We start from the raw sequence: 17,813 nt of genomic DNA on the forward strand, positions 1-17,813 counted from the left end.
GTATTTTAAATGATAGAGACAGAATATCAACCAAAAATTCAGAAAAAACACAATACAAATGTTATAAATGGAGTGTAAAATAAGTATTCGATCCCCAAGTAAAACATGACTTAGTACTTGGTGGAGGAACCCTTGTTGGCGAGCACAGAGGTCAGACGTTTCTTGTAGTTGGTTCCCAGGTTTGCACACATCTCAGGAGGGATTTTGGTCCACTCTTCTTTACAGATCTTCTCTAAATCCTGAAGGTTTCTTGGCAACTCAAAGTTTCATCTCCCTCCATAAATGTTCTATAGGATGAAGGTCTGGAGACTGGCTAGGCCACTCCATGACCATAACGTGCTATTTCTTGAGCCCCTCGTTTGTTGTCTTGGCGGTACGTTTTGGGTCATTGTCATGCTGGAAGACCCATCCACGGCCCATCTTTAGTGTTCTGGCTGAGGGAAGAAGGTTCTAATCCAAGATTTCACAATACATGGCCCCATCTATTGGCCCCTCAATGTGGCAATGTTGGCCTGAACCTTTAGAAGAGAAACAGCCCCAAAGCATAATGTGTCCACCTCCATGCTTGACTGTAGGGATGGTGTTCTTAGGGTCATAGTCAGCATTTTATTTCCTTCCAACACGATGAGTCAAGTTAATGCCAAAGAGATCAATTCTGATCTCCTCTGACCACAGTACTCTCTCCCAATCCTTCTCTGAATCATTTAGATGTTCATTGGCAGACGTCAGATGGGCCTATACATGTACCTTCTTGAGGAGTGGGACCTTGCGGGCACTGCAGGATTTCAGTCCAAGGCAGCGGATTGTATTACCAATGGTTTGGTGACTGTGGTCCCAACTGCCATGACATCATTCACAAGCTCCTCCCGTGTAGTTCTGGGCTGATCCCTCACTTTTCTTATGATCATCTTTACCCCATGAGGTGACATTCTGCATGGAGCTCCAGACCAAGGAGGGCGATTGGTGGTTACTTTGTATTTCTTCCATTTGTGAATAATCGCTCCAACATTTGTCTCCTCACCAAGCTTCTTGCTGGTAGTCTTGTAGCCCATTCCAGCCTTGTGCAGGTCTACAATCATGTCCCTGATATCCTTTGACAGCTCTTTGGTCTTGCCCATGGTGGTGCCCAAGAAAGAGATTCTGTGGACAGGTGTCTTTTATACACATAATGAGTTGTCATTAGCAGCACCTTCTTATATTACTGATCTGTGACCACATGAGCACCTAGCCAGTCTGGGGGAGGCAGAATCATTGTTGGTTGGTGGGGGATCAAATACTTGTTTTACTCACTGAACTGCAACTCCATTTATAACATTTGTGTTGTGTTTTTTCTGGATTTTTCTGTCTCTCTCATTTAAAATGCACCTATGATAAAAATGATAGACCCTTCATTTCTCTGTAAGTGGGCAAACCTACAAAATCTGCAGGGGAGCAAATCATTATTGTCTTCACTGTATACTCTGTGTTGTACATTACATTATCTGACTGTATAGTCATAACTTTTGTATCCTGTATAATAAGTTGTACATTACATCGGCCTTACTTCTTTTGCTCCCATTTCCTCCCAGCTGGACATTTTATATCGGATGATGTGATTGGAGCACAGACTTTTACATGGTGATAATAATGTGATAACATCCTCCAACTTTGGACCCTTAAACAGAAAGTGATAATGAGGGAGGAGTCAATACCCCAATGATGGTGGTCTTCAGGATCAGTCCAGTCTTCATCTTGGTTGTTTTCCCCCCATCCTCACTCTCTGACCTCTGGTGGGGCTCAGCCCCGCTGTTCTTCATGACTAAATCATGGACTAAATAAGGAAGTGCAGTACTTCTTGTGTTGGTAAGATGGCGATGAGTGATAGAGGGGGTGGGGACCCTCGTCCTATAATCCCCTCATCACTGTCCCTCCTATAAAAGACAGTTCTGGTTGTTTCCTCACTCTCTGACTAAGGTCCATGAATAAAGAAATGACCTGGTAGGAGATCAGAGGAGCCATTTCCTAGTTCCCTTGAGGGTGGAATTGTAAGCTCCTCAGAGACCAAGCTGCCTGATGTGGGCGGAGTCCTGGTTTGGGGGAACCAATCAGCTCCTGTCTAGTAATCCTCTTTGTCTTTGTATTTTAGTCCATGGCCAGGAGATGAGGAAAACCTCCGAGGATTGTCTCACTTTGTCTCCAGACTGGAAAGTAGAAGATGAGGACATCACACAGTATAGTCCAGGAGAAAACCCGGCTCCCTCCAATGTTCATCCGGCACCACCCAGTGTAGATGGACCATCGGATTCCTCGTATCCTGAGGAACCTCAGACTGTGCGGGACCGGGCCGGCCTTCCAACAGAGAAGAGGTTCTCCTGTACAGAGTGCGGGAAATTTTTCCCTTCTAAATTCCATCTTAATGAGCATAAAAGATCTCACACAGGTGAAAAACCATATTTCTGTCATGTGTGCGGGAAATGTTTTTCACAAAAGTCTAATCTTAAAACGCACCAAAGGCTTCACACAGCTGAGAAGCCATATTCCTGTCCTGAGTGCTGGAAGTGTTTCCATTATAAATCCAAACTTGATGATCATAAAAGATCTCACACAGGAGAGAAGCCACATTCTTGCCCTGAGTGTGGGAAATGTTTTTCAGCTAAGTCCAATCTTTACACACATCAGAGATCTCACACAGGAGAGAAGCCGTATTCATGTCCTGAGTGCGGGAGATGTTTTTCAGAGAAGTCTAATCTTCACAAACATCTGAGATCTCACACAAGGGAAATGCCATTTTCCTGTTTTGAATGTGGGAAATGTTTTTCAGTGAAGTCCAGTCTTCACAGCCATGGGAGAATGCACACTGGGGAGACGCCGTTTTCCTGTTCTGAGTGTGGGAAATGTTTTTCAGTAAAGTCCAGTCTTCACAAACATCTGAGAATGCACACAGGGGAGAATCCGTTTTCTTGTCTTGAGTGCGGGAAATGTTTTTCACAGCAGTCCAGTCTTTGCAGACATCAGAGATCTCACACGGGGAAGATGCCATTTTCCTGTTCTGAGTGTGGGAAATGTTTTGTACAAAAATCAGATCTTGTCAAACATCAGAGGTCTCACACGGGTGAAAAACCATACTCATGTCCTGAGTGCGGGAAATGTTTTTCAGCTAAGTCCAGTATTTATAATCATCAGAGACTGCACAAGGGAATGAAGCCATATTCCTGTTCTGAGTGTGGGAAATGTTTTGCACAAAAATCAAAACTTGTTGTACATCAGAGAAGTCACACAGGGGAAAAGCCGTATTCCTGTCCTGAGTGCGGGAAATGTTTTTCAGACAAGTCTATTCTTTACAGACATCAGAGATCTCACACTGGGGAGAAGCCACTTTCCTGTCCTGAGTGCGGGAAATGTTTTGTATACAAATCAGGACTTGTTATACATCAGAGATGTCACACAGGAGAAAAGCCGTATTCCTGTCCAGTGTGCGGGAAATGTTTTTCAGACAAGTCCAGTTTTTACAGACATCAGAGATCTCACACGGGGAAGAAGCCGTATTCCTCTCCTGAGTGAGGGAAATGTTTTTCAGACAAATCCAGTTTTTACAGACATTAGAGATCTCACACAGGGGAGAAGCCACTTTCCTGTCCTGAGTGAGGGAAATGTTCCTCAATGAAGTCCTGTCTTCCTGTACATCAGGGATCCCACACAACCCAGGAGGTGTATTAGTGCCTTGAGTGCGGGAAATGTCTTCTAGATTAATGTTGCTGGACATCCCAGCTCTCATGTGGGGAAGAAGCACACCCTGATATACACCTCAGATATACTCCATGGCTGATCTTCATCATGGAAGAAACAGTTGATAAGGAGATGAGAGGCCCCCAAAGACATGGATGAAGTGTGGGACCGGGTCGGCCATTGATAGAAGAAGAATAAAAATGGAGTCAATGTTCTAGCAGAAGCTCTCACAAACACTTGGAGGTCTGATGGAGGTGTGGAAGTGTGAGGTCCTGCTACCGTGACAATGACACCGGGTCCTCCTGGCTGCTGTTTGAGAAGCTCCAACATGTATTTTGTGAGCAGAGAAAACTGTTCTAGGTTGTCAATGGATTTGGTAGTTCCGGGTCAGGACCTGGAGCTTGAAGGTTCCAGAGATTCTTGGTGGGGACAAGACCTTCAGTCCCATGTCCAGGCTTTGCTAGATGCCTGCAGCCTGTGTGAGTACATAGGTGGGCAGATCATTATAGGCCAGGTCTTCTGCCATTTGGAGACAAGACCCTGTCAGGAGAGCTGGGGGTTCCTGCTGGAGACTGCATCCCTTGTGAGGTGGGATTCCTTGCCCAAGGACTGGGAAAGTCAGGACAGCTCCAAGAGTCTGGGGGACCTGAAGTGGCTTGTGAGTCCAGGGGGCTGGAGGGAATCCATGGGGGTGGAGGGAGTCCAGAAGTCAATGGAGGAGTGATCAAGCTTGAGGGGGGCTGGGGAACCCTATTTAGAGTCCAGGAGTGGGCCTGTGTAGTGAGGTGCTGTAACCAAGGCTGAGTAATCCTGAAGAAGTCCTAGTCTGGGGACCAGTGTAAAGATCAGTGGTGCTCCTGAAGTGTAGCCAGGTGAGCTAGCATTTTCAGTGATCTGATGTATTGACAAAGCTGGACAATCCCCTGCGTGGGAAACCTTATGGTGTAAAGACTTTCATTTTCCTTCTTAATAAAAGTGGGCTGCCGTGCCGATAAACCGCAAGTCTTGACTGACGTGGACTCACTCACAAACATCTACCACAGGAGCTAACAAACCCCCATATCACAGAGGGATTTCAGGAAAATACTGCATTGAGGCCACTAGATGGAGCTGACCATCATAGGAAATCATTGTGTAAAATAAATGATGGCCACAATGTATCTCGGCGGGGGAAATGCTCCTCACATTTGTCCAACTAACTTTCACTTGCAGTAAGTTTTTATTATTAAAGTTTTGTAGGATACATTGTGCAACTCGTACAAATGTTCAGAAGTAACCAACCCATGAAAACAATTCCAGCGTGCATCCGTAAATCATACAAGAGAATACAAGTGATGGATATAAAGATCAATGAGCGCGGCGTGTTACAAGATCGGGTTTACAGTAACCATACACATTGTAAGAATGGCAACAAGAGGATAATTAGGGAAGGAGAAGAGAATAAAATGAGGGGGAGGGGAAATCTTGAGTTAGCCATAATTTGGGAGACACTCTTGGACTGGGTGTGAGAGTCGGGTCCTGCACAGAGGATAGGCAAGATACCCAGTAACCAAGGCCTCCCAGGTCAGGGGGCCGAGAGAAAAGGAAGAGGGAAGGAAATAGAACAAGGTGGTAAGATGAAGAACAGAGGGAGGACATCGGGGACCCCCTTACCAGAAACCTGGGGCCTCAATGCCTATAGCAGTGTGTAGGTGTCAGGGGACATGGGGGGGTGAGTGTAATGTATACACGGGGCCCAGGTTTCTAAGAATTTCTTATTAGACATCTGGCTTAGACGACATCTTTGCTAAGATGGACTTCCACGAGGGGGCCAAGCTCTTGTTTCCAAGTCTTTGTTTTGCTGCTAGTAGAACATTTATAGCCAATTTAAATTGGGAACTTGTGAGGTTTGGGGGCTTCAAATGCCATAAGATTTACCAAGGGCTCCTGTGAAGGTGGCAGGTTAGTAATGTTTGTAACCGTTTGAGGAGCTTTGTAGGATCGCCCAAAAGAGGACAGAGAGGCAAGTGAGGGGATATGAAGTTCCTGGAATATTTATTAGAGTTCCTGGTGCAGAGTGTGTGACCCATCAAGAGGCTGATAGACGTAGGTCTGGATTTAGGAGGACTCCATGGGAGTGAATGTTGAGAAGTTTGAGAACAGAGCAATGCTTCTAAGTCAGCCCATAAGGAGCCATGTATTGTGGTGTAAAGGGGGGTTAGTGGGGTAATCTGGGCACCAAGAAATATTTAGTAACATTTGGAGCACCCAAACCTCCTTGTTCCTTATGTATATACATAGCATGTCTTGGGATTCGTGGCCCTTTGTCTGCTTAGTTGAATCACAAGACCTGATTTTAAAAAGATTTCAGAGTATAGGAGGAGATGGGGATCGGTGGGGGTGGGGATGGGGAAGAGTACAGGACAAGTAAAGGAGTTTTGGTAAAATTGCCAATTTTCCATCACTGATCCTCCCTATCCAGGAGAGGTGAAGATGAGTCCAGGACAGAAGTAGGACTCTCAAGTATTTGAAAGTGGGGATGTAGTTGGCCTCATGGAGTGTGTTGTACGAGCGAGGGAGATGAATGCCCAAATAATCCAGGTAGGAGGTGGGCCAAGGAAACCATCATTCTGTTTTAAAGAGGCGAGCGCTGCATTGGAAATGTATGGAGTACAGAGAATAGGACTGGCAGGGAGGTGTTGGGCTGGACCAAAGTAAGTAAAAGATCATCAAACAATCTGACTTTACCCAGTTCAGGACCGACCACCACACTTATACTGCGGCAGGGCAGCCCCTCTGTTCCAGATCACATACAGTACATGTACACGTGTGAGCCCACCGCCCTGACTGTGCTGTCATTCAGTACAACACAAGCCGATTATCAGGTCCAGGCCAATGATTTCTGGCCTGGACCTGCTGATCACCTGTACAGAATCAGAGATCTTCCTGTGTCCATATTTATAAACAGCTAAAAAAGGTGATCAACAATCAATAAACCAACTTAACAGTGAATTCAACTAAAACAATGCTGGCCACACCTAAACATACTCATATAAATGTGCAAAAATGTCAATAAATAGAAATACAGCGTGCGCTTTCCTTAACCGCTTTAAGTTCACCCTATAATAGAAATACTGCCACAGGGCGGACCCCCTGTGCAAAATCATGTATATATATATGGTTCATGCTCCCGCGGTGACCAGAGGCATGCATGCACGCACCAACCTGCTGTTGCCGTGATTCAGTTCCTGACCGATCAATCATCATGTTCAGGCCAGTGATGTTCGGATCTGATGATCGATCCCTGCTCTATCAGAGATATTCATGTACCTTTGTTTACATTACACAGGTACAGGAAATGATGAAATCTTCTCTCTCTGAGCACATTCCGTCCCAGAGAGAGAAGAAAGCAGATCCACACACTGCACACACACAGTAAAATCTCATTTAGGACAAATTTAACCCCTTGATCCCCCCCCAGTTAACCCCTTCACTGCCCTGTCACCAGTGTCATTAGTACAGTGTACAGATTTTTTGCTGATCACTGTATTAGTGTCACCAGCGACTTCACATAGCGTTAGTGTCAGTTAGCATCCCTTCCAGATAGTGTCAGATTGCCCGTCACTACACCAGTCATCACATTTAACCCCTTGATTGCCAAGAACACACTCATACACAATAAACCTCCATTGCTAGTATAGTGTCTGAATGGATCAATATCTTTGATCAGATCAGCACTATACCAGCATTCTCAATAGTATAGTGTCCCCAAAAATGCAGCGTTTGCGGGATCAGCCCCGGCACCTGCCAGCACCTGCGTTTATCCCCTATGCTTAACCCCCATTCTCCCCCAGCAAGTGCAGTGTCAGTAACTGTCACTTCATACATTGCACACAAAACCGTAGTGTTTGCAGAATCAGACCTGATCTCTGCTTGCACTTGCAAATAAATTTTTTTGTAGCGGTTCACCTGACATCCAGGTGCTCTATTTTCCCGGGAGTCACGCTAGGTACCTATAAATTTAGTGGCCAAAATGTCCAACGAAAGCTACACTAGTGAAGAGGCCACAGAATTCTGAGCATGTCAGGTGAGAGTGAAGGGGAAGCCTCCCTGACACAATCCACATCAGAATATGAACCTGTAGACAGCAGCGGCACCCTGACAGATAGCTCAGACGATGGAGAAGAGGTCCCTGCCAAGGTCAGGCATACCCGACCCCATTCCCAGGTTGCTGAGGTGGTACAATTGCATGATTACTCTCATATGCAGCAGAGTGCCAGTACTAGTGCCACACTACCTTTTGGTGAACTGGCGATCACCAGCAGCCTAGTACATCCTGGTCTTTCACATACCAGCACTGCAGTATGACTTGGTGACATGGTGAGTCCCATAAGTGCAGTACAAGCTGGTGCAGTGGTGAGCACAAGTATTGTCTCGCAGCCACCAAGAATTTGCACACAGGCCCATAGAGCTCCTAGTGTCCTTCCGGATGTGCTTGCAAATCCCGATTGGCAGCCCACACATTCTGCAGCACCCGTACTTCCCCCATTCACTGCCCAACCCGGAATTCAGGTGGAAACAGCAAATTTAACTCCTCCCCTTGATTTTTTGGAGCTGTTTTTCACAGAAGATCTGTATGCATTAATTGTGGATCAAAGCAATTTATATGCACAACAGTTTATCGCCACCAACCCAAATTCAAACCTTGCCAGACTATTTGCATGGAAATCTATTACGGTTTCCCAATTTAAGGTTTTTTTGGACCTAAACCTCAACATGGGCATTACTAAGAAAAATTAATTGCGGTCGTATTGGTCCACAGACCCGACTCATCATATGCCGTGTTCTCTGCTGCCATGGCCAGGCATAGATATGAGAAGATATTGCATTTTATGCACTTCAACGACATCTCCTCGGGGTGACCCTGAATTTTACTGACTCCACAAAATTAGGCCCTTCATAAATCACCTCAACCAAAAATGTGCAGATGTCTATACTCCCCAGCAAAAAATCTGCGATGATGAATCCCTCATTAATTTTTATGGCCACCTTGCATTCAAACAATTTTTCCCCAGCAAGCGTGCCAGATATGGGGTCAGGGTTGGCGCTATCCTGGTATTTCAGGGCCTCCAAAACTGTGATAGGTAGTGAGGAAGTGAAATGAGGAAGTTGTGCACTTTAAGGCTTTCAAAGTGGTCATTGGATTTCAGACTCCTGTATGTGGCTAGGCTCCCAAAAAGTCTCACATGTGGTACCCCCATACTTGGTAGAAGTAGCAGAATGTATTTTGGGGTGTAATTCCACATATACCCATGGCTTGTGTGAGAAATATATCACTTAAGTGACAATTTTGTGTAAGAGAAAAAAAAAGGAAAAAAAAAATCTTCCATGGACTCAACATGCCTCTCAGCAGATAGCTTAGGGTGTCTTCTTTCTGAAAAGGGCTCATTTGGGGGTGTTTGTACTGTCCTGGTATTTTAGCACCTCAATAAATGTGATGAGCAGTCAGAAAGTAAAAGCTGTGTAAATTCCATTATCTATCCCATAGTTTGTAGTTCTATAACTTTCACACAAACCAATTATTATGCAGTTATTGAGATTTTTTTTTACCAAAGACATATAGCAAAATACATTTTGACCTAAATTTATGATGAAATTTGACTTAATTGGATATTTTTTATAACAGAAATGAGAAAATATTGTTTTTTTTTTTAAAAGATAGAGAATTAGAGCTTCAGAATCCCATCGTTGGGAGTTTGGTTGTATGAGTTTGTTTTTGGAGTAGGTGGTAGAAGGTAGAGAGATGGGAGCTGGAAGGTGTAGAGCTGTTGAAGAGTGTTATGAGGCCCATGGGCTGAGTGTTCTCACACCAGTGCAGGTGAGGTAGCATATGTCTAATTCTGAGGAATTTGTAGAAGTCTTTCTGGTCCAGAAAATAAGTGAGGCTGGGATCCTGAAACGTTCTTATGTAAGTGTTGTTCAGCAGATCTTTGACAGAGTAAATGCCCTTTGTGTACAAGTTTACAGGTGGATATCTTCAGATAGGAGTTCCAAGGTGAGAAGAGAAGACATTGCAGAACTTTTTGCAGTATGTCCAAAGAGGATTACGCCAAAGAGTTCCACATTCATATGATTGGTGTTTTGGTGTCCAGGAATTCTGGTCAGTTTCTATCATTGCACCATGGAGAGTATTCTTCCCATCCACACTGCAGTGTAGTATGATGGCTGTAGGGTGGAGGATAGGAAGTGTCGGTCTCGGGAGGAGAAATAAAGCACAGCGGATCATAGGTACAGATCTATCGAATTTGGACACAGCTATGCCAGCAGACTAAAAAAGAGAGCAAATGGCATAGTGATCCATCCCGGTTACAGTGTGTTTGTATCTATGATAAATGACAGGCTAAACCCACCTGGAGACTTTCTCCACACCTGGAGTGTGCTGAGTTCTTGGAGAACGTCTACACAGTGTTTCCAGATTGGCTTTATCACCCCAACGAGCTCGCTCCAGTTCATGGATGTCATCATTATGTTTGGAGGATCTCACCAGTCAGGAGCCTTTCCTGTCATCCTACATGTTCCCTTCTGAGGATTGTTCTATCCCTGTACTTTGTTTAACATTTTCATTGAGAGGATTGATATATATTTTTATACTTTAAAGCAGGGCTTAAAATTTCGAGTCTAGACCTACTTGCCAGGCAAAAACCTTACTCTCCACCATTTGCCCCACCCCACCTTGCCCAGGTCTGTCTCCAACCCCACCCCCAGCCCTGCCCCCAACCCCGCCCCTAGCCCTGCCCCCAACCACACCCCCTTAAAGCTTATGAAATTACATTTTTCTTTAGAATAAATAGTCCAAAATATAAAAAACTGCAGTTATAACATAACTTTATGTCAATTTAAACATCACAGCAATAGCTTAATAGCAATGGGGTGCAATCAAAATATCACGTTTTACAGCTTTAAACCTGGAGTGAACATTTTGTATTTTTTTGTTTATCTCCTGCATCTTTAGTAACTAAAGTCTCTTTTAAAAGATGTAAATTTAGTTAATGTAATTTACCTTAAGCTGGTGGGTGTAGGGATGTGCAGTGTTGGTGGGTCTCTCCTTCAAGTGTCTCCCACGCCGGTGTAGAGCGGGCCTCTCCTCGTGTCCCCCAAGGCAATATAGAGCAGGCCTCATGTCCCCCAAGGCAGTGTAGAGCAGGCCTCATGTCCCCCAAGGCAGTGTAGAGCGGGCCTCGTGTGCCCAAGGCGATGTAGAGCATGCTCCATGTGCCCCTAGGCGGTGTAGAGCGGGCTCCATGTCCCCCAAGGTGGTGTAGAGCGGGCCTCGTGTCCCCCAAGGTGGTAGAGAGTGGGCCTCATGTCCCCCAAGGCAGTGGAGAGTGGGCCTTGTGTCCCCCAAGGTGGTGTAGAGCGGGCCTCGTGTCCCCCAAGGTGGTAGAGAGTGGGCCTCATGTCCTCCAAGGCGGTGGAGAGCGGGCCTTGTGTCCCCCAAGGTGGTAGAGAGTGGGCCTCATGTCCCCCAAGGCGGTGGAGAGCGGGCCTTGTGTCCCCCCAAGGCAGTGGAGAGCGGGCCTCATGTCCCCCAAGGCAGTGGAGAGCGGACCTCAAGTCCCCCAAGGCGGTGGAGAGCGGGCCTTGTGTCCCCTAAGGCAGTGGAGAGCGGGCCTCGTTTCCCCCAAGGTGGTGGAGAGCGGGCCTCTCCTCGTGTCCCCCACAGCGGGGGAGAGCGGACCTCTCACCTCTCCTCGAGACCCCCCGCGGCAGTGGAGTGCGGGTGTCTCCTCCCAGCGGAGGAGAGCAGACCTCTCCTGCACCTGTCCCCTCAGCAGCACTGCCAGTGTAATGACGGTGCCAAAGAAGAAGCCGGAAGTCGGAAACCGGAAGTTGGAAACTGGAACTCGGCTTCACAATGAGGCTTGGAGCTCCATCTGTGCTCGCCACACAAGGATTTCTCTTCGTATTTGACGAGCGGGCGAGCTGCTTTTTCAAGCCCTGCTTTAAAGAATCATTTTACATTTTCTTCACCAAAAAGATTGATTTCAGAGGGAATCTGTTTTAATGTATTTTCTATATGTAATAAAATATCTTTGTTAAATCATTGGCTACATAAGAGCTAGAATTATATTTTCTCTTATTGTGTGTTATATTTGAGTTTCCCTGGTAGCCGTGTAAGGCAGATATTTTACAGGAGTGATTATTCAGGCTGTTCACACCAATGTGTTTTTTAGTACTTTTTGTTTTCAGAAACACACTCCAGTCCATTAAATATGGTTTCCTATGGGACATGTTCACATCTAGGCTTTTTTCAACTGCTGTGTTTTTGGAAAGGGTCAGCATTTTTGATACAACCGAGTTCTATGGAGAATTTGCTGAAATGCATGGTTGTGCATTTTTGCATTTTTATTGTGCCCAGCAAAAAAAAATGACTTTGGAAAAAAAAATAAAACTGAACAAAACACGAAATGTGCCACAAAGGTATCACAAACGTATCAAAATGCAAGTGTACAATCCAAACGTTCCTGCATTAAAAATGGCGGTTTGTATAAGTGGGTGCTGCAGCGACCGTCGATCGGAACCGAACAGAATCAGCGAGGGAGAATGTCACCAGCACACCGAGGATCACCAATATGGGGCCAAAAGTTTTACTGAACGATCACATAGTTACAGCAAGGCAATGTTTCGGAGACTCGCAGGACCCTTTGTCACATGCCTGATGAAGGGGTCCTGCGAGACTCCAAAACATTGCCTTGCAGTAACTATGTGATCGTTCATTAAAACCTTTGGACCCGTATTGGTGATCCTCGGTGTGCTGGTGACATTCTCCCTTACAAACATATCAAAAACACATAAAAAATGCAAAATGAACTGCGAAAAGAACAAAAAGCAAACTAAAAAGGTGTGAACAGAGCCTTACAGATGTTTCTTGGGGTTGCAGTTCCTCTGAGCTCCTCAAGGTGGGGATCTCACTTCTACCCAGACAGGAAGTTTCTATGGAAGACAGACAGGAAGTGATGTCATGTACAGGCAGGAAGTGATGTCAGGTACAGACAGGAAGTGATGTCAGGCAGGAAGTTCCAAGTGGTTTTGAAGTAGAGAAGAGACGTTACCAGAAGTGGCAGCAGAGGAGGTAATAAGACATTATTTTCTATTTACACCCAGTAACCCCTGTCATGTCCGTCCTCTTCCTCCATAGTCACGTCCGTCCTCTTCCTCCATAGTCACGTCCGTCCTCTTCCTCCATAGTCACGTCCGTCCTCTTCCTCCATAGTCACGTCCTTTCTCTTCCTCCATAGTCACGTCCGTCCTCTTCCTCCATAGTCACGTCCGTCCTCTTCCTCCATAGTCCTGTCCGTCCTCTTCCTCCATAGTCACGTCCGTCCTCTTCCTCCATAGTCACGTCCGTCCTCTTCCTCCATAGTCACGTCCGTCCTCTTCCTCCATAGTCCTGTCCGTCCTCTTCCTCCATAGTCACGTCCGTCCTCTTCCTCCATAGTCACGTCCTTTCTCTTCCTCCATAGTCATGTCCGTCCTCTTCCTCCATAGTCACGTCCGTCCTCTTCCTCCATAGTCACGTCCGTCCTCTTCCTCCATAGTCACGTCCGTCCTCTTCCTCCATAGTCCTGTCTGTCCTCTTCCTCCATAGTCACGTTCGTCCTCTTCCTCCATAGTCACGTCCTATCTCTTCCTCCATAGCCATGTCCATCCTCTTCCTCCATAGTCATGTCCGTCCTCTTCCTCCATAGTCATGTCCGTCCTCTTCCTCCATAGTCACTGTGATGTCTTTTATCTCCAGCAGATGATGATACACACATATATAGTGTGGGAACCCAGATGAACCCCTTCAGGGGCAGAACATTCCCCCACTTCCGGGGCCGGAACATTCTCCTCATTGTGGAGATAAATTCTAGTAATATTGTCCTCTAAACAAACAGCACTGACAATAAATAGACAAGACAAGGACCATCCTGACCATACATGGCCTACAAAGGGCAATGATGACACTACACAGGCAGCCAATGGGCAATCATTACACTATGCAGCCAACACAATGATGGAGTGCCGGGGTCAGGAGTATGGAGCATAGAGCCCCTTACATTGCTGCTCAGGAGGAAGGAAACATTCCTTTGTAACAAAAAATGTATATAAATCTGAGGTGCGTTTAGGAATATCTGGGGTTTAATAAATAAATGGGGCTTTATAGCGACTAAAACATTTAATATGTGTAACATTGCGCTGTTTATCTCCTCCCCCGCCTGTCTCCAGCACCGCACCCGGGGACTAGCAGGGAGGGGAGAGACCTTGCAGTGTAATGAGAACCGATTGGGGAAAGGGAAAGGGGAGTGTCCAGCTTATCTTTTCTCCCTTTCACTCCCAGAGCCATTTTTGCATTTTTTGCACATTTAAAAAATCATTTTATCCTGAAGATGACACAAAACCCCCAAAATGTAGGTTTTTTAAAAGTAGAGACTTTAGAGAATAAAATAGCGGCAGTTCTATTTTTTTATGTCACAAAATATTATCACAAAGTCTAGGAAATGCCAAATTTCAGTAAAAAATACACTTAAGCTGATTTCAGGGCACAAAAAGCAATAAATGACCCATTTATGTGTAAAAATATAAAAGCCGAGGTTGCAGCGAGTAAATAGATATCCAACATGTCAAACCTTAAGTTGTGTGTGCTGAAATGGTGACAACCTTTAGTCCCCGGTATTATCTATAGGGGACACATTTATAGCCCCTTCTAGGTCATCAGTATAGAGTACGGAGGAGGTCTGCTCCTAGAATTATCCTCTCATTCTGGTGTGACCGGCGATATGTAACGTGTATCACAATCAATGTTATCACGTGTAGGCGCTCCAGCGTGTGCTCTTATGTTTGGGCCTGCATATATGTGGGGGAGGGGGGGGCCTTAAAATTTTTTAAAGGGAGGAGTTATGTACTTGGTTATAACTTTAATTCTTTGCATTTAAAAAAAACATTTTTACTTGAGGGTACAAACTCCTCTATGAGATGACTTTTGATGAGAGGTTCTCTTTATTGAGACATCCAGGGTCTAAAAGACCCCCAATGTCTCCCCTGTACTCCATTGGATGTAATGTAGAGCACATCGCACCGCATTACATTCTTTGCCGGCCTCGATGGTCGGAAAATTTGTCATAACATCACTTCTGGGTCAGGACAAGAAGGGAGTGAACATGTCCACTCTCCTCCATCCCCTCTACCCTCCAACACCCGCTGACCCGGGCCCACAGATGGGCAAACAGAGCCGGGGAAGCATAGTAGGTACAGGAGAGGTTCACACACACGGGGTGGCAGAGGCCGGCACCTGAAAGGAGAGCCCTGCGGCTTGCCCTCAGCAGGGATAAAGATTAAAAACAATACTTGCCCGGCCCCCAGAACTACATGTCCCGGGCGTCGGGCGATGTAAAGTGACCATCCCTGCATGATGAGCCGACATTGACCTCACAGCACTGCCTCAGAGCAAACTAGTCATAGGAAGGATCAGATTTATCATTCCTTGTCTGCAGATCTAAAACTCATCAAAACCAGTTCAGAGACCAAACAAACCCAACAGAGAAAAGGGGCCCCGGACCTCAAAATTGTAGTAAACACTAAACAGTCCAAACAAAATGTCTTCCCATGGGGGGAGTAGTTCTTCAATGTCCAGCAACCCTCCTATTCCCCCCTCACATCCACATCCTATTATTGTGTGACCAATACCATCCAAATCATTCTTACTTTCATTTCCCAAAGTTATCCGTCTACAAGGAGACCTGTATAGATCACATGATGGCACCAATGAGGATGGAGGAGGACCGGAGTCACATGACTGAGAAGATACTAAACCTCACCCTGGAGATCATCTACCTGCTGACCGGAGAGGTGAGGAGGATTCTGGGAGGTCACATGACATCACTCTTATCTCTATTAATAACACACAGACCTGACCGGAGAGGTGAGGAGGATTCTGGGAGGTCACATGACATCACTCTTGTTTATTCTGGTCAATAGACCATTTTATTTTTGCACACATTTAGATGATGTCAGGTGGTTGATATTGTTTTATTTTTCTCCTGATCTGTAGGATTATGTTGTAAAGAAGAAGTCTAGTGGGGAGCCAATCTCAGGAGGATGGAGCAGAACCCAGAGCCTCACCATGGTGCCTCCATCTCATTCTCTGATACCTGAGAGGGAGAAAGAGCAGAAGATTCTGGAACTGACCACCATAATGGTCCATCAGCTGACAGGAGAGGTGAGCGGTGCCGGGAATTCTGGGACATTCTCCAGTAACAGACAAGGGATGTGTCTGGATGGTGACTGTATCATTGTGTGTGTCAGGTTCCTATAAGGTGTCAGGGTGTCACTGTCTATTTCTCCATGGAGGAGTGGGAGTATTTAGAAGGACACAAGGATCTCTACAAGGACGTCATGATGGACAATCAGCAGACTTTGGGTTTTGTGAAGATTGTAAGGAAGGAATTTCCCCGGAATGAGACGATATTGAAGCTCACCCTGGAGATCCTCAGCCTGCTGACTGGAGAGGTGAGTGTAATGAAGGGGTTAAATCTGACTCGGCTGTACACTGGGAGGTATTCAGAGTCACTTGAAGTCTTCTGATGTTCTGTAATCAATAACGACATCCACACAAGTACTATGAATACATAAAGTGTCCGGACTCTATGAGATTTGGTTATAGCACAAGATGGCGGCATTGGTTATAGAAGAGAACAATCTCAGCTTTAGTCCAATCAGGGAGACCCATGATTTCCAGCATGCCACGCCCACTGACAACTAAATCCATGGGTGACATTTCCTGGTGGGTCAGTGAGCCTTACTAGTAAACCATTAGTGACTCTATTATATGACTTCTAGAAGGAGCTATAAATCTGACCCCATTGTCATCATATCATTGGATGGAGATGTCTGTCCTTTGCTGAGTCGGCACATTGTGGCCAATCCCTGGAGAATAAATCTAGAGCTGACCATAGAAGTGAGGGATTATGGGAGAGTGAGATTTATCTTTGTATCACACAGAACTGTACAGGAGTCATGAAGAAATCTACCGACAATGACACCAGAAGGAGATCTCATCGTATGACCACAAGATCCTCGAGAATCCAGAATCCCATCACCATCCCCCCACCTCCATCCCTGATCCCTACCAGACAGAAGACACAGAAGATTCTAGAAGTCACCAAGAAGATGATGGAGCTGCAGACAGGAGAGGTGAGCGGTGCTGGGAATTCTGGGACATTCTTCAGGAACAGACAAGGGATGTGTCTGGATGGTGACTGTATCATTGTGTGTGTCAGGTTCCTATAAGGTGTCAGGGTGTCACTGTCTATTTCTCCATGGAGGAGTGGGAGTATTTAGAAGGACACAAGGATCTCTACAAGGACGTCATGATGGACAATCAGCCGCCCCTCACATCACCGGGTAAGAGGAGACTTTATTGTAAAGGAGAGAGCAGTACGGAGGATCCACCTAGATCCCCCATCATCTGATAAACACATAGAAACAATGGATTCAGTCAGTGTGTGTGTTTCCTACAGATGGATCCAGTCATGGGAACCCACCAGAGAGATGTCCCCATCCTCTGTATTCCCGGGATTCCACACAGGAAGGTCACACCATCCCTCCCCATCATCAGGTAGATGATGACAATTATTGGTAGTTGTGATTTATACACAGCATGTTTGTTACAATGAATGTTTTATTATATCTTTCAGAGTGGAATCCTCGGGGATGATAATATTGATGTTAAAGAAGAGTATAAAAAGGAGGATGAGGAGTATGGAGTGATGGAGGAGTTTTCAGAAGGACACAAGGATATGATGGAGCCACCTAATACCAGGAACCCACCAGAGAGATGTCCCCGTCCTCTGTATTCCTGGGATTCCACACAGGAAGGTCACACCATCCCTCACTATTACAAGGTTGGTGGGATGGAGAATCTAGAACATGGACTTGTAGAGACTATGGGCTCCAATCACAAAGCGGTATCTTCCCGTATCCCAGTATGTAGTAAGATGCTGCATGCTGTTTTTTAGTAGTGAATCCTGCGGGGAATTTACCACTGGTGTCCATAGCAACACTTGTAAATAGCTCGTTGTTAAGGAGAG

The 17,813-nt window shown here is 45.7% G+C and overlaps 1 pseudogene; it reads left to right on the forward strand.

Moving 5' to 3' along the window:
• The window catches only part of LOC149436774 (uncharacterized), a 53,403-nt pseudogene that overhangs the window by 27,372 nt on the left and 8,218 nt on the right, over positions 1-17,813 (forward strand).

The sequence above is a fragment of the Staurois parvus genome, unplaced genomic scaffold (genome assembly GCF_062004578.1).
Source record: "Staurois parvus isolate SC_StPar_1 unplaced genomic scaffold, SC_StPar_1.0 ptg001345l, whole genome shotgun sequence".
NCBI classification, from domain to species: Eukaryota; Metazoa; Chordata; class Amphibia; order Anura; family Ranidae; genus Staurois; species Staurois parvus.